Here is an 18,525-nt window from a genome sequence, read left to right on the forward strand (position 1 = left end):
CTGGAAAGCCAGAATAATTAGAAATTTCCTCTGGTATGGTGCCTGCTGTCAGAACTCCGTATGCTACCTAAGTTCTAATCCTCCCTGTCATCATCTTCAGCCTCATGGGTAAGGGATATCTTCTGCATGATTCAAAGCACGAAGTAAAGAGTATTCTTCTTTCTCTCTAATTATCATATTACTATAAGGCAGATGAGGTATTTTAACTGTCTTCTGTTTTTCAAGGTATGGCTCCTTCATTCATTTGTATCATCCTCCTTAGCTATGACAAACATCTCTTAATCGGGAAATGCAGTGATTATGTGGTCCCTTTTTTCACTTTAGTTTCAGAAAATGTTACGTCAATAGCTTAGCAAGTCAACATGGATAATCTTGTGCACTCCTTATCCTGCTGCAGTCTTTTACAGGCACAAAGACAGCAATGTCTAGATAAACTCAGCGGTGTCTGAACCCAGGAAGGACCTGCCCAATTAATATAGCCGTGTAGTCGTGCTATTGCTGTTACTGCTGAGAATATGATATCAGACAAGTGTGTGGGCAGACATGGCATTTTGTGTGGCGTTGACTCCAAGAATCCCCCTACTTCTTGGTGCATGCTGTGTACCCACATAACCTTCCAGGAGACAGATTTTCCTAGTAGAAAAGCTGTACTCAGCCCCACTCACTATCAGAGCCCTACCAAATTTGTTCACAGGAAACCTTGCTTTGTAACTAGAATCTGCAATTCTTGCAGTGAATCCAAATACTGTACTGACAAAAAGGTGAATAGTAACATTATTCTCCTTTTTTTTTTTTTCTTTCCTTATATTTATTGGGACTTAGAATTTCAGGCATTTTTGTGTTCAATTCAATGTCGGGTAAGTAAATCTAGGCTGGTACTATCCTGTCTAAGCTATTGTCTGCAAAAATAATGTGTTTCTGTTTTAGCTTTTTGTCATAATAAGGGGAAATACAATATTTTTTCCTCAGAGTTCCAACTTCATAAGTCCTTTTTCAGCTCCATTTGAAATCAATCTGAGGAAATTGATTTCAAAGCCAAGTGAATTTGGTTGGAGTTATTCCATTGACTTTTAATGTGCTTTCAGATGTGCCCTGTAACTGTGGCATGATCACACCTAAAACAGGAAAATTTTAATCTAGAAATAAACAATAGGATGGTGAAATTATTCTTTTATTGAGAAATTTCTGCCAGCTGGAGTCTTGGGGTAATGCTTGCAACAGTATTGCCAGTGTACAGAGGTCCTGCTGAACAAATGCTCCCTTCCAGTCAACTTGGCGACCGAGGAATCTGATTCTACAAGAGCTGCGATGGATCTGGTACAAGTTCTAAACACTAGAGAAAGTATTCCTGAATTCCGAAAGTGAAGGCTGTACTCTGGAGTCTGTCAGCTGTTCTTAATGCACTTAAAGATAAATTACATAACCAGATGTTCCAGTACCCTCATGAAGTGCCTGGGGATACCTGTATGTGAAGACACGTATCAAAATTAAAAGAATAATAATAATTGGGTTATGCTTCATTACCAAAGTGGCCTTTGCTTAATCCCATCTGTATTTAAGAGAAAACATAGAAAAGCATTCACTTTTGCCTATTTGGAGCCCCTTTCCAGATGAGAATTGAAATGTTAAAGTAATTTTTGTGATCAGGTGCTTGAGACCTTTAGCCTTTTGCAGAGATAACAGCACAGTTTTTGGGGATCTTTACCTGTTCACGTTGACTTCACAGCGATGCAGATGGTTATGTTATTCCTTGCACTCAGTGTTAACACCATTTTTATTTTTTTCTTTTCTGTGCATAACTGCATCTGTTGATTTATTCCAAAGAAACCATTAAATTAGTACAGTAGGCAGTTGTTCCTTCAAATGCTATGAATAGAATGCTCCCTAGTGAACAGGGCAAATGTCACCTGTATTGGATCAGGCTACAGGTTATTGTTCTTTCTGCAATTAAATACAGACAGCCTTCAAATTCAAGCCTATAATAGCTGATGTGGAAATGGCTGTGAACACAAGCACTCAAACAGTACAAATGAATATCAGTGCCTGTTACTGAGTTCAGCTTTGAAGACTTTCATTGGTTTCCCTTATCTTGGGCCCCTAGGTCTCTTAACAAGAGATCAGAAACCTGACTCAAAGAATACTTCCTATCTTAGATATTACTCCTTAATTTTAAAACCAAGCAACTAGTTCTTCAAATGGGTACATGACATGGTTTGTGTTGATTTAACTGGAGAAACGTTTGAACATAAATAGTTGTAAGTCTTCCTAGAAATGAAATATTGGGCTAGTTCTTGTAAGTGCAATCAAATTCATGTTCCTCATGAATCATAGAGTCATAATTTGTCTTGATACACACAAGCTGCTACCATTTCTCCAAATTCTGAAGGAGGAAATGAATATTGCTATGTCTCCTGTGCTGTTCATTAACATACGCTGTTAATTTTTTCTCTAATACCTAATAATCCAAAAGATTACAAACATGTAGCATACTGGAATAAAACCCTAGTTAAAATGAGCACTAATATGAACCTGAATAAACAAAAAGCAGGTTGTTTTGTTGAAAAAATAATAATCATCATCATTATCTCTAGGCTGTGTTTGCATAGTGAAATATGAACTGTCTTTATAGTGTTTCTGGTGTTGCCCATGTAACCTTTCCATGAGCAGACTCACTACAAGAGCAATGAGGGGATGTCAGAATTTTCGCTGATAAATCTCAGTTTCTAAATCCTGTTAACCAGTGGCTCTAGCAAAAGAAAGGCAGTGTTCTACACCACCTGATTCAGGATGACAAAACTTCCATTTGTTTTCTTGAGAAGTTCTGAATTCTTGGAGGTTCCTTAATGACTCTGAGCTGGAAGTCTGCTGAGGTAGATGGTGCCTCTACCTCTTATCACTTAATCTGTTAAGTCTGTCCAAAGGCAGGAAAACAGGATGGACCATGTACTATTTTAAACCTCCTTTAGTTTGAATTTTATCTTGCTCAGATCTTCCACTTAGGTCATTAATTTCTTGAAGAATAATGATCAGGAATCTCTAAAGGGGATGTGATATTTTTCAGTCAACATTTCCTTAGTATTCAAGGTCATTCTTGTAGAAAGTGCTTTAGTTTGTGTTTATGTTGAGCTTTCTAACAAAGGACTTCTGGCAGAGCAGTAGGTAACCCTAAGGATATCTGAATTCATGTTGAAATAAATTACGCTGTGTATATTCAAATGAAGAGCCCTGTGTGTGGAATAAGGCATTTCCTGGCTAAGTGGCAGAAAAGTCTGTAAATAAGTAGGGGCAAGGAATAAAGCCCGGAATGAGAGCAAAGAGAAATCCTCAAGGCTTAGCCTTGGTGAGCATCTGTGTCACTATTCACTGGAAGATGACTTTCCAGTTGGCATACACCCTTCTGGAGCCTCACTGGGTAAAAACAGGTTAACGTCCAGCTATGGAACTGCCAAAGGGAGAGGATGAAGCTTATTCTTGTAAATACAGCATTTCCGTAGTACCACACCGGTCACTGAGCACTCATCTAATGCGTGAGGTGGAGATGCAAAATGCAGCCTTGAGGCAACTATGCATTAGTTACCCCAATCATGCAGTGTATAAAAATAAACACAAAGTAAAATTTTGTAATTTCAGAATTATTTGTGCTTGAGAATTAAAAAGAGGTTTTTATTGTTGTTGCTGATTATGCGATATTTTTATTGCAATTAATAAGTTTGAATCAGTTCTTTAAGCATCCTTCTGTTATGATTTACAATGGAAATTGAGCCATCAAGACTATCAAAAGCATTAATCTTCAATACGAGGACAATTCATTTATCTTACTAGAAAACTTTAATTAGAAATTCTTAATCTCTATGATACGTAGCAGTATTAATCTTTCTGCATCACCGTATCAAGTTTTGGCTGTGAGAACAATGTTTTAACTTAATTAATTCTTGAGGAAAAAGTTGCTCTGAAGGTTGAGCTTTGCTAGTTAGCTACTCAGTGCCTCTTCTGCCCTTGAGAAGACACTTGCTTTTATGAACTGTACCCGTTCAAAAACTTCAAGTTTTTCTGAAAGCATGTGAGTGTACTCTCAGAGGGCAAGTGGCTCCAGATGCCCTGCCAGGGAAGGGATGAGGTCCTAATGCCTTTCCTGTGGGCTCCATAACTCATCTGGCAGCCTTCTCACAGCAGCAGGATCATAATCCTTAGTGAGATTGGGATGCAGGGCCTGTAAAAAGCTGATTAACGTAGATGATTTTCTCCAGAAGAAACAACAGCTGTAATTGGTCAGAAATGATTGTGCAATTAAATCTTTTTGTGACATGATCCACTATCAGAATGAAAGTTTTTTTTCTTTCATTCCAGGAAAACATTTCAGACATTATTATTGACAATATATTAGTGGTAAGCCTTGATTAAGATGATTTGCACAACAGTGAAGCATATTTCAAAGTTTCTAATTTATCCTAAATTACATTATGTAGAAGCTACAATTTCTCTTCAGCCAATTGTATAAACTAAGAGAATGCCTGCATTAAATGAAAAAAAGAAGCTAGTTCCAGGTATTTAAAAAAAAAAAAAAATCACATGAAAAATTCCTAATCTAAGAATGATCTAATCCTGTCTATATATTTATCCATTTCCCACAACAGTGGTTATTCATTGTAATTGCTGAGCTTACAGGAAGTAGTTAGTGTTTTTCTATCCCATATTAAGTAACAGGTGCCTATTTCTTTTCAAATGTTTATGCACATATCTCTTTCAAGTAACAAATTTAATTTCAGTGTAATATTGTTCCTCTTTCTGACCACATTCTAGCAATTAAGATGTGAAAATAATACAAGAATTCTTTGAAAATATTTTTATTGTTGTTGTTAAATAGTATCTTAAATATTTGATATGTAATCTGGATTCTTTTGATTAAAAAAATCAATTATCTGAAATCTGAAGCTTTCCTTTTCTCTTTTTTTTTTTTTAAAAAAAAAACACTCCCTCAGAGCATTCTTTAAAAGCCTGCTCAAGCTCCTTACTTTACCACATCTTCTACAGAAGGACTTCACAGAAGGCCTCATTTCGTTTTAGGTCCACTGTTTTGAAAGCTTACTATCTTTGTGCCCTGGCTACACTGAACACTAGGAACTAATTGAGCTTGTTGATAATGGCCTGAGTACAGTGGCAGTAGGAAATGCAGCTCACATTCTAACAAATCTGTGCTGGTGGTGTTTCTGTAGTTAAATTTTTCACCAAGTTAATCTCTGCTGAATTTGAGACTAGTTTTTTTTTTTCGACTCCAGTATCAAACTAAGAATGTTGTGCTATGCCACAAGGGGTATACGGGAGGTTACGTTCTCCATATAATCAACTTTTTTCAACATTTTCTTTTAAATCCAGCAAGTTATTGCTATTTTCTGGGGGAATTTCTGCATTTTCTGGGGAAAATGAATGCCTGTAATGTTAGTGAAGATATAAGCATCTGAACCTGGACTGACCTTGAGTTAGACAATTCAGTTGGTTTTTTAGGCGCTATGAGAAGCTTGTGTTAAGGACTAAGGACGTAGATGGACTGGAACAATGTGCTCTGTGGCTAGTGAGGAGCTAATATGGCCTTATACTGAACCCTAGACTCTCTAGTTTGATGTTTGAATGCGTCACTGAGGAGACCTCTAACATGGAACAATGAGCTAAATAAAACAGAGTTTCATGGGAGGCATAAAATCATTGTTGAGCAAGAATGCTTGTATTTCTTTGACTTATGCTTGCAAGACAAACAGCATCTAATGCAGATTAATAGGTAAAAGAAAAAACAGTGGAATAATCTGAAATTTTCTTTGGACTATCTCATTTTTTTCTGAACTGAAAGATCTGAGGTTGCATCCTTTTTATCCAGTGTTCAGTGACTCTTGCTATCACTCTTTTATTTTAAGGGCCAAAGGTCTGCCTGTCTGGGAATGTTTTTTGAAGTGACTTAAAATGTAGAAAGTAAGCATACTCTCATTTGTTAAACAGTTCTCTATCATTTTAAGAGTGAACATACTAGTTATCTGTTTAAACAAATAAATCTGTAGCATGTTTAAGTACATTTGTTTGTATCTGCACCTCATATGACACTAGTGTCTAGACCAACAATTCAAGATACTGTGCACTAATATCTTATGTTTAGAAACCTAATTCTTTGAGCTATAAAAAAGAAATCCACAAACATTAATATATGAAGTATTGCTTAATTGCTGAGAAATCAAGTTCTCACTTAAGGAAGTCAGAACTCATCAGCAATGAAATTAAAAAAGATTAGACTCTTGTGAAATTTGGTCTGATATATCTCCCAAACCAGGTATTCCTGCAGTTCCAACTTTTTGGGATTTGAAAGCTATCACTGTCCAATGTGGAATTACATGCATGCAATTCTGCTTAGAAAGCTAATGTGTATATGGAAATTATCCAAAAGGCTGCTGCTTCTCAGGATAGATAAAAGATTGGGATATTGAATGCCATTGAATTTTTTTAATCTGCAGGACTCCCTAGGTGGTGTGAACACAAACGCTTCTTTAAAATACCCTGTAAATAAGTATTTTATAGATTCTTACACAGAAATTCAGAAGTCTTGAGCAATAGACTCATGGTATTCTAGTCATTTAAATAATGCTGCTAGTTGTTTTATGTAGACTGTAAAACAGTAAAATCCAGAAGAGGTGCAAAGGTTCTCTTCTACAGATCATTGAATTGAGACGTGAATGTTGACGCAGAGAGAAGTTTGCTACCATTTTAGAAATGTCAGCATCACCGTGGCAGCATATACAGCGATTGTACATTTTCTGGTCCTGATTGAGAAACTCAATGAGTAAAGACAACTTAACTTTTCTCCCTTCTAGAGATGGGCCCCAGGTCAGGAGTGAAGCATGTTGAAAGAGCTCTTCAGTAAAGAGCTACTGTATACTGCAAGTGTTCTCTATAATGTATTTGTGTGGTGGATCAATGGCGTAGATTTTCAGTGTCATAAATCTGAAAGTTCAACAGCTTTCAAAAGCAATGCATGCACTTACAAAAAAAAAAAAAACTAATGGTTGAGTAGAGATTTCAGTAATGGGATCAGCAGTGCTCATGGAAAGCAAAACAAGCAGGAAAGATATTTTCAAGCTGAAGAAATCCTAGCAAAACAAAGCATTAATCAAATAAGGTAGATTTCTATGAATATATTATTTAGTTCCTAAATCCCAGATATGAATAACCCAATACTGCACATTCAAAATTCATAAACGAATGTGCTAATGGGCACTTACCAGAAGGCACTGCAATGCTTTCATATGTGTCAAATACCCAAACCTTGAAGACACTTATGCCTTAGCTAAATAGCAATTTAGTTCTGTTCCTAATCCCTTTTTGCATGAATATTTGTGATATGGGCCCAGATGCTGGTTAAAGCACTCAGATGGGGATTTTAGAGGCACAAAATTGTATTTAGAACTGCAGTCTTAAATAGGTACAGCAGCAGAAGTATCAAACAATGATAACCTGAAAAATGAATTATGATCAATTTGTGCATTTTTTTTAATGCATTCACAGAACCTTAATGCACTCATCAGATTTGCTCTATCTTATGTTACTACTCTGTAATGGGGGGGAGGGCAAGGAATTTATAGGAGTGTATTGGCAAGTTATGTACTCTTTCCAAAGCATGGAGGAGATACAGACCAGTATGTTCATGTGTCTATGTCAGAAAATAGAATCCTTTTATAGATTTAATATGCTGTATCAAGAAAATCTTCAAACTGCAATATATATAGGTGCTTCCTTCCCTTATTCTCTTTGAAAATTCGTTCCCTGGCTCTCAAATGCTGTGCGTGAAGACCTACTACGTTCTCCTTTGCTACAGTAACATCTTGTGACATTGAAAAAACTTGTCTTTCAAGGATGTTGTTATAATAAGGTCTAAGGTATTTGTAGTAAATTCGTAGAGATCAGGGAATAGTTTATAGAATATCTTCACATTCACTTGCATGAAGCAGCAATGCAGATTTTAAATTAAACACTCAATTATTTTTTAACTGTCAGAAAAATCACTTTTCCAAATAAATCATTTCAATTAGAAAAAAAAATAAAATTATTCATTGTTAAGACTTTGTGAAAAAATCTTCTTCGTCATTCGTCTAGAAAGCCAATACCAAAAGTGGGTATTTTCTTGAAACAGTGCTGAGAAAGAAGCACATCAGAAACTGCTTTTTGCTCATAGTCGAACCCATCATTGTAGCTGTGTAATATGGCTAAGCTGCTCTTGATTTCTGAAGATGGAGTATCGCTCTGCCTGAGAATTGCTCTAAGCCAATTTTGCTCTTTAGAAATACAGGACAATGAAGAATGAGGTGCTGCTTTTTTTGTCTATCAGTCTGCATAATCAATAGTTGACACAATAGGACTAATTGCTCTTAGCATTTAAAAGGAAGAGCTTATTAGCACAAAAGCTGTGTATCCTCTTATTGTAGTTAGTAACTCTACTACTTTGATACTTATCTACAGTCACAATCAGATCAAAAGAGTTGATTTCAGCAGTCAGGATCTGGGGAACAACTAAGAGTTATAGGAAGGTGAGAAGAACATAAGGAGCGTAATCCAGTTGTCAAGAAGTTTCTCTTTGCTGTTATTGAAGTATTGGTCTGTTGTCTTTCCCTCTTTCCCTGAAATTCAATTATATGACAGTTAAAACTGTAAAGTCTGTTCTGCATTCCCTTCCTGGTCTGGAATCTAGAAGTACAATAGAATTGCCGTGAAAAGGTAACACAATTTCAAAATGCTTTATTTTAAAACAGTGACCAGGAATAGGCATAAACAGAATGTAAAGTGCTTTCCTCTGGTTGACTACATCAGATAATGCTCCAGACAATTGATTTTATTGCTTGCACTTATGTACAAAGCAATGTGTTGGCCTGATTCAGCACATATGTATCGTGAGGCTGTGGAAAAGAAAGGCTAATTCCACCGAGTGTTACGGAAAGCGTGTGCACATAAAACAGGTCGGTGCACACGTGCACAAGGAGGAAATTAAATTGGCTAGAATGCTTGCCAATTACACAAGATTGCTCAACATTTCCCACTGATGGCTTAAATTCTCAGCTTCAATTTTATTATAAGCTTTCTGTAGAAATATTGCTGAAATGCTCAGAAATGTTAATTAGCAGTGCAATAACATCCTTAAGTGCCACCCACTCTCAGTGTTCTCATGCTGTACTACAGAATACAACCACACTCTGAAGTCTACTTAAATGAGTGAGGAGACACTTACAAATTTCTGTGGTGGTTCAGTCAGAGCCCATGTTCCAGGTGTCGTTGCCAAGTAGCTGCACAACAGATTGTGCTGTCATCACACAATTAAGATCAAAGGTGTAGAAGTGGGAGGGTAAGGAGCGGGACTACTAGCAGAATTCCTCCTGGAAGTCAAATTGCAGAGAAATTTCATTTTCAAATTGGATTTTTCTACCACTAGATGTCTAAATCCATGATTAGATATCTACATGGACATTATCTAGTGCTCACTGCTTCCTCTGTGGTCCCTGAGAACTATAGATGTACAGCATGTATGAAAACAGTCTAGTGGGTAGAAGGCCTAGTTGGACATTAACCACGATTTTATCCATGTTGATCAAACTCTTACTTGAAAGGTATGAAAGCTGCTGTTGCAAATGAAGAAACAGGACTACAGCATTGCAGGACATCTCATGTGCTTATTGAGCTATTATAACATAGCAATCTGCTTTTAGCTGGGGAATACTTAGAATTTGAGTCAGATCTTTTCTGTTGTAAAATAAGTTTCATTTATTTTCTGGTGAGGCGCAATTGGTTCTTATACATAGGTATTTTTCATAGTGTTTTCTGAAAATTTCTTTTGCAAGACCTGCTTCCGTTAATGCTTTGCTAATTGTATGGAAGTCCTGTGGAATTTTAATTTTTCTTGCTAAGATGCTCTGCCCCTTCACATTCTCAGATGGTGAATGTCCTGCTAATTTTTCAAGCATCTTCAGTGGTATTTCAGAGTTCTATATCTGATTTTAGTGACAATTCCCAAATTATTTTTAACTGACTTCTGCTTTTTCTCCTGAATTCCTTCTAAAATACTGGCTTTGGATCTTTTAGGAGCTAGGCTGAACATGTATTTATTCTCTGCCTTTGTAGGTCCATAGTATACCTAGCATAGAGTTTGGCTGTCTAACATTATATTTCATGTGACAATGTTGCTACCATCACCTCTACACCTCTAATTCTAATTGAAAAATTTCTGGTCTCTCTTCCTGATATATTAATAGAAATAATTCTATTACAGTAACAAATTACTAAACAGAATTTTTCCAGTGTCTAAAATGTGCTTTCACTACTCGCGTAACTGGGAATGATCTTCTAACCAGCTACTGTTAGCACGATGCTCAATTTGCTCCAGACTTTGTTGAGGGTTTCCTATAGAAATCAGTATTCTGATTATTGATGCTGATTATTCTGTATGAAGCAGATATAGAAGTCTGCTTCATACAGAACAAATGGAGCCTGGCTAATTAAGGGCATGAAATGGAGATATCTCTGTTTCTTAAAGATAGCTTTTTTTAGTGATGCCCCTGAAAAAGTAAGTCTCCTTTGTACCTTCTTCTCTCTTATTTTTATTCCTAAGGACTCTTTCCAGCAATGTATGACTAAGTCATTCTTTTATCTTGATTTTTGTGAAAAACTACTTTTCCCTCATGGCTTCTTTTGGCCTAGAGCCTGTGAACTTCAGTCTTTGTCAGTATGGCGTGAAGGAATACAAAATTTTCTGCAAATTGCCCCAGTGTATTAGCACCAGAGCTATGTGAACTTTTCCAAGTGTGATTTGAAAGCATTACTTTCAAATCATAACTTCTGTGGGAGCTCCAGTTCTTATGGGTTCACAGGCCAACCAGTTAAAGGAAAGGTTTCAGGCTGAGCTGCCCCCTCCCTTCTCCCTACATGTTTTCCCATGAGTTGGATCTCATTATAAACCCACAGGCAAGGTACAGGGTCAATCACATCATGTTAATTCATATAGGTTGACTGGTTCACTGGGACTGGAAGCTGGATTAAAGGTGAGAAGTTTATCACAGCAACAGAACTCTGATCTTAGAAAAACAAACATCTCTAAAATAGGTTTCTAGTTATCATATGAATCAACATTTTTAAATAAAACCAGATAATTTTAAAAAGTTGAGGGAATCATATGGGGAATCAATCTTCCCCTGCCAGGAATACCCAGAGGTTGGCTTTGCTTCTAACAGAAGAACTCTGATCTCAAGGAACTATTCCTTTCTGAAACTTGGGTATAATTACATGAGCTGAAGTGTAAAATAATAATGAGACAGTTCTATATACCTGGGAGAATAGAAGTGAGACACACAAGGGAAGGAAACATTTTAACGACTATTCTATCTGGAGAAGTGAACTCAACTGCAATGCTTTCTCTTTCTGTGGAGGAAAAAATAAGTTTAAATGCCCTCAGCTGAGCAAAAAATGACACTAGACAGCTTTAGTCCCATGCATTCATTTTAGCTAATCAGGGAAACATAGAAAAAATGAAATTATTTTCTTACATGAGCTCTCCTAATAAATACATTTTTTGAAATATATCATGAATATCGTGAAATTTTACTGTGATCGATCTGAAAGCAGTCAATGGCATCCCAAACAGTTCTGGCTTCATTTCTATTCACTTATTAGTAGTATTTTAAAATCAGGTTGTATAAAGAGATTATTTTTTTTTAATCTCTAAACTTAAGCAATGCCAAATGCAAATGGTTTGTGTTGTTACACTTTTACTGGATGATCATGCAGACTTGTACACCTCATTTTTCTCTTTCCTTGTGCTTTCTCTTGACTAAGCTATTCTCATAAAAAATGCTATTCAATTTGGTTTGTATATATGCTATAAACACAAGTTACTTTTGGTAAATACATAGATATTTAAAAATAGATGTATATTATGTGTGCATATATGTACTGTACCTAGCAGATATAGTGCATACCGGCAGCTATTGCTGTACTTTTGAAGGTAGCGCTGTACAGTAGATCTGAACCTAAAATGGCTGACTAGTTTCTAAATAATCCCCTAGGAAACAGTTTAGTCCAGGCCATTATCTTGATAGTTCATAATTAGGTTCAATAATAAAGCTTGTTTTGCTGACCTAGGTCAGATCATGGCGTCCACCACATCTGTGCGCAGTGACCTTGCTCTGAGAGTGTATTGTTAGAAAATCCATTATTATCATCACATACACTTCGGAGAAGTGGCTGTTTTGTGAATTGATGGTGTGATGTTGCCACTTTAGATAAAAGAATCCATGAATTATTGACTTAATGAGTTAATGTTGCTTGATTTCACAACAAGGTCTTTTTAGACTGGATGCTATTTACTGAACATATAATCACAACATATGAAGGAAGGCACAGATAACAATGCAGTGCATTTACAACACTCTTCACTTCTAACACAGCAGTGTTTGCTAAGAATTGTTCTGCTTCCTTTGGAAAACCATTAAAACTTATGCAATCATAAGCAATTCCTGTTTAAACAATTAGCAAATAAAATATTTATTTGTCACTGATTCCTTATCCCTTCCTTCTGTTTGGCATAAGTTATGTTGCCAACAAAACGTCTTTACATTCTTAAAAATTAGGAAGTTCTTTGTTCCTACACCTAAACCTAACATTGCTCTATCTGGAGGTCTGAGGAAAGCCAGTCTATGTCATCCAAAGATCATCATATTCATATTATTCTTTTAAAGGAGACTTTTTCTGATAAATTTATGACATTCAGAAACCTTGATGATATCAAGTTTTCATTATAGAATGTAACCCGTGAGAGGAAAGCAGGAAAACATACAGTGCATGTCCCAGAGCAGCTGCTTTAGTAGTATAAACATCAGGTTTCAAATACCTATTCTCCTTTGATCCGAAGGTGTGAATCCCAGCTCTGTTAACTGTTTACACTTACAAGATAGGTAAAACAAGGTCTGTGTGCAGCGTCTTATGGAAACGTATATCCTATGGAAGTCTCTCTCTCTCTATGATTGAAGTCAACTTTATTTTCACAGAGACAAGAGGACCATAGAATTCAGTTCCACATATAGATCTGTAGGATGGGGCTATATCAGCCAACATCCTCACATTCTTCTGAGATTTTCACTGATTCTTATGCAAAACCATGACTGTACAGCATTTTCCTAGTATGTATTTGTATGTACAGTTTCTGCAGCAGTAGATGTAGTTCAAACGTGCTGGCCATGTATGATCCACTGTCACAAGAAAATCTGACTCTGGCACTTAATGGTGTTTTCTGTTTGGTTGGTTTTTTTTAACCTTTCAGTCTTTAAATACTGTTAATTGCTTCAGCTTTTCTACTGTTGTCCCAGTTTTAAAAGTAATTCCCAGAAGGTATTGTATCAACAGTGGTGAATAAACTTACCCTTCCATATATGTGCAATAAACAGTTTAAGGGCTAGATATCATATTTGCTTTCCTGATTTTTCATATTCAGTTCTATAAAGAACTTTGGTCTATCTCGAAAATGGAAGCTGTGGACCACATCTAAGCTCATTGAAACAAAGCAAGCTGAGGATAATAGGCATCATGGTACCTAACGAGCACAACTTTTCTAAGTTTGTTTGAATCATTAAGTTAAAAAATCATCAATATTTTAAACGCTTTAGAACATTTGGTTTGCAAACGGTTTAAAAAAAATGTTGTCAGGAAACCAACAACTAAAAACCTGAGGGTGCACATGGAATATTTCCTGGAAAAACTAATTCTGTACACTTGACCAGCTCCAGTCACAGATACCCTATTTCAACATATCACTGATTTATTATAGATGATGCTCAAAGCCAGGAACAATCTGCAAAGAAGCAGAAATTTAACTGATGTACTTCAGTCATGGTGAAACTTTTTTTAACAGAGAAAGTATTTCTTTCAAGTTTTCAGTTTTCTTCATCTTCAGTCTTTCAAAATTCTTAAGAAATTTGTGTTACACTAACGTTGCTTTAGTATATTCTGATTCTTGATGTTAAATTGCAAATGAGTTAATAATAGTTAACTAATTACTGGCAAATGTCATCATAGCAGTTTTGAAACAATACTTACCAGAAGGAAGAGTAACCTTTTTTTTTTTTTTTTTTTTTCTTTTCACGAGGAGAAGGAAACCATGAGGGCTTTAGGGAAGCTCTCAAACAAATCCTCGCATTTTTGCAGTTACCAGTTCAGTATTACACATTTATTCAGAGGAGATAAGTTAGACAGTTATCTAACTCTTGCAAATGTGGATAGATTATATATCCATGGATACTGTTAAAAAGAACAACATTAGGATTTTTTTTAAATTAATTTCCATGATGGAAAAGCACACAGTACAACTCCTGCACAAAATACAGGTTTTCTCAGAGAGACGGTAAAGAGGCAGTCCAAGGATGTCAGAGGCTTGTGAAACAAACTGTGTCAGCAGAGACAGCACATGCAGATTTCCCTTTACATCCAACCTCAGTGTGCAGGTTTACTGCTGTTGCTTTTCATTAGAGGGTGTGCTCAGCATTGACCCAAAACAATGTTCTGCAGGATCTGGTTTCGGTGTACGTTAGGAGGAAGGGAGGGGTCACGGCAGACTCTTGGCCATATGTGTTTCTTCCCAAGTGCTGCACTCTTTGTAAATTAAAGAGGGCAATCAATAGGGCAATAAGGAAGGAGGACAAGTAGCCTGCTGGTACACACTGCATGGAATTGTCAGCTTCTTTCCAAGGTTTCAGAATTTGCTGGATTGTGCTATAGCTTGCTAGTAGTAGATCAGGGAAATGAGATGAACAAGGTTTTCCTTAGGAATGTGTGCAAGAGCTTTGGAATACAACAAGGCACTTTGTTGCTTTTCAGTGTCTTGTATCATTCCATCACTACACATTGTACAGAGGTGGAAAGGTGGTGATGCTTTCATTGGTGTTTTGATTGAATACTGTTTTTCTGTGCAATGGATATGCTGCTCAGCCTAAATATGCTATGCGAAATGCCTACATTCTGTTGAGGCAGAACTCTGAGGCCTTGATTTCAGTAGTTCTCTACATGTGCACCTACCTGCTAGAAATTTTGCCAGTGTCTCCTTACATTTTTTTTCCTGCTATAGGGGAAAATAAAAGTGTGTGTGATAGACTGCATAGATTCCATCTGCCTATACTTGGAGCTGATTCAGTGAAAATAAACTGAAAAAGCACATAGCTACACAGCAATAGATGCATTTTGCAGTACTTCTGGATCGATTGTGTGCATGTGTACCCTCTTATTTTCTTCCTTTGTACCAAACTTCCTCAGTGCTGTGAAGTTATTTTTACAGGCCTTTCAAGGCCGAGAACTTGAATAATTAACTTTGGAACATCTAAGTGTGAGCTGAGAGCATTTCGGTGCCTCACAACACTGCAGTTTGAAAGTATGATATCTTATGATCTACCAGGACTAAAATAAAAGCTTGGACATCTGATAAAGCATACAGCAAAAAATTAAGGGTGTGAGTTTTTTGCTCTCCCCCATTTCTGAGCTTCAAGTGATTTGAGACATTAGATTTTAAACTTGCTTGTGTTCTAGGAGTGCCCTGAACCTCAGACCGATACGTTTTGGGGGCAAATTCCTCATTTGTGGGAAGAAAAAACATTCTTTTTAGCAGGTTATTATCTAGAAGAAAAAAAAGACGGTTGTCTGCAAACAGCTGATAGGTTTGGAAGGTTAGAGGTAGTCCTGGCAAAGATGGATTAGTGGGCAGAGTGCAGGTGAGGCGGTCAGAGGTGCTGGAGAAATGCAATTTATCACTTTGTTTCAGAGTTCGGTACATATATGTCACTGCTGCATATACGGTGTGTGTAATTATTTTATATGAAGGACAATACTATTTATATCCTTGTTGTAAAGAGTAGCAGCATCTGTCCTGGTAAGACAATATGAATTAGGAGAGGGATTATAATGATACTAACCAGAAAACTATTCTGGCCATCTTTTGCCCAAGCAGGTCTCTGTGGTTCATTGAAATGCTTGCATCTCATTTGCTGTTCTATGTACTTGCAAAGCAGAATCTTTTTACTGAGATTTGATTTTCTTCTGGGTTTGGGTTCTCAACTACTTGAATTAACTCATTAGCCATGCTTCCAGTGGACTCCTTGCTTGCTCTCCTGCTCTAGTGCCCCTCAACCACACTTAGTTCTGGTTACCTACTGCACTAGCCAGATTTCTTCTCCTATCCATTTTTCTAAAACCCCATATTCTCCTTAGGACGAGTATTACTTATTGTCTCTGTAAGAAATATCAATGACTTAAAATTAGGTGCCCTTAATAAAGCTAGCCATTGTAAGCAAGAACAGCAGAGCCTAGCTCACTGGATTTTACTGGACGTAAGTTTTCAACTGATTCATTTGATACCTTCACAGCTGTGATATCAGCTGGGTGTCAAAGAAGGTGCTAAGAGCATCAGATAATCTTTCTGCTCTTTTCTGATACAATAATTGTAATTGCTGGGAAATCTTCTGCAAGGCTGCCTGTACTGTTTCTCTGTAGCTCACTGGATCAAGAGGTCTGCTTTTGTAACTGTGGAAAATCACAGTAGACATCTGGCACCACAAGAAATCTAGGTAGTAAGGGCAGAAGTCATCAGAGAGGCAGTGTTAATGAGAGTGCATCTGCTTTTCAAAAGCATCAATAAATTATTCAAAATACTAAAATGCTTCCTGTTCAGTCTTACCTATCTTTTTTTTTTTTTTTTTTTTGCTGCATTTCTCTACTGGTATAACAATACTGTTATTCAATGACATCTGCATGTATTTTCTAGAGGAAATTGAGATTTGACGTAGTTTAGGGGCACTTTAAACACACTGATACATAGTGGTGAAAGGAACAGTAATATATTTGGGGGAAAAGGTATGTGGTTTGGATATCATTGCATAAATACAGTCTTTAATTTTCTAACTGAATTAACTTCTCTCATATAACAGCAGTTTTATCTTTCAGACAGACACAAAGAAAGTGACTTCTAGCCCGCTGAAATGTAGGTATCTCACAGATTTTCTTATGTTACCCTTCAGGCAAAACCTGTAGTCAGACACCTGTCAATCATACTCAGGAAACCTTTTTGGGCAGCATTCGACAGCAGTCAGGTCTTCACAGGGTATATACTCTATTGAGTACATATATTACCTCCTGCTACACTATAAATCTGCCTTATAAGGGGGCATGAAAGGAAAAATAATCTCAAATGTATAAATAGCTGAGGGCATGAATTGCAGCTCTGTGAGGGAATTATTACAGGTGTTCCATTCTACCATAATGACCAATAGAGCAGACATCACAACAAAATCTGCAAGAAATCAGTCTTTGTTAGAATGTATCATCTGAGACAAGTCAATGCCACGCGTAATACACCCTTCAGCTCATAAATGTAAATGTAAAGCAATTCTGTTTTATTTTAACCAACGCAAGCAGAGAGAGCCTCCATCTTCTGACTGCTGTGGTAGCAGCGTAAATGGTTCCTGATGCTATGGTACCAGGAGCCAAATGTAATCGCTGCTCCAATTACATTTTGTTCAGACATGGTCACATATCCCTCTGCCAAGCAAAATAACTCTTGAGTTACTGTATTCCTCAGCCTTTAGCAAACCTCTCTGCTTTACAAGAAACTTGACCAGGAGTTCAGCCCTGACCATCAGTGAAACACTGGACTGACTTGCCATAGGCTTGACTGTAGAATCTCTTCGCAGATGAAGATGTCAAAAGACAATCTGTAGTAGGAATGACAGCATGATTAACCAGAATGAGGCCTAAGTCAGAAGTAGCATGGACCACTGGGAAATTAAGGCACCAATTTTTGCCGTCAAGACTGGCTGTGATAGGGCAGCATATCCTAGCAACAGCAGAAACCTTAACCTCACCATCACAGCAAAAACTAATTTTGTTGTGTTATCTGTTCCAATATCTTTTAATCTAAGGTCTTTAAACAGAAAGTAAATACTCACATGCCACTTTTCCAGGAGCTGCTTTCTTCTCTAATTAGGAAATCCCTAATTCTTTAAATTTATGGTTACAAAAGCTTTAACCCAAATTTCTTGACTTTACCTTCTTGAAAAAATTGCTGAGGAAAAGGCTCAGTACATTATTTTTGTTGCACCTGCAACAGGTTAAGAAAAGTTTTAATGTGCAGCATGGTTTTGATTCTGCTTAGGGTAAAACCTGTATCTCAGAACGTGCATTGTAGGCTGGAGCCAATTATGCAAGCTCTAGTTAGAAAAATTGGTAGTGGATAGTTAAGATAACTTTCACAAGAAAGAAATGGCAGAATTAAACACTGTGTCTTCATGAAGGGCATATGCGTCACATTGTGGGGAATATAGCTTGTGCATTTCAGGTTGGAGATCATGGTGCTATTCATCTCATCAGTGGCAAATGAAAATCCTTTCATTCAAAGGATAATCAAGCAGGCTTCAAAGGACATGTTGGTTTGCTTTTACAATTATTGCAGTGTTTTACAGTCCAGTCATCACTAAA

At 36.9% G+C, this 18,525-nt stretch overlaps 1 long non-coding RNA gene across 1 annotated transcript; it reads right to left on the reverse strand.

The window, feature by feature from the left end:
* LOC110403932 lies at nt 1,154-9,329 on the reverse strand. The gene is made up of 3 exons (XR_002441935.1): nt 9,257-9,329; nt 1,706-1,805; nt 1,154-1,462 (listed from the first exon to the last, which is right to left on the reverse strand). It is a non-coding gene; the product is annotated as an uncharacterized LOC110403932 (long non-coding RNA).

This window comes from Numida meleagris, chromosome 9 (genome assembly GCF_002078875.1).
Source record: "Numida meleagris isolate 19003 breed g44 Domestic line chromosome 9, NumMel1.0, whole genome shotgun sequence".
NCBI classification, from domain to species: domain Eukaryota; kingdom Metazoa; phylum Chordata; class Aves; order Galliformes; family Numididae; genus Numida; species Numida meleagris.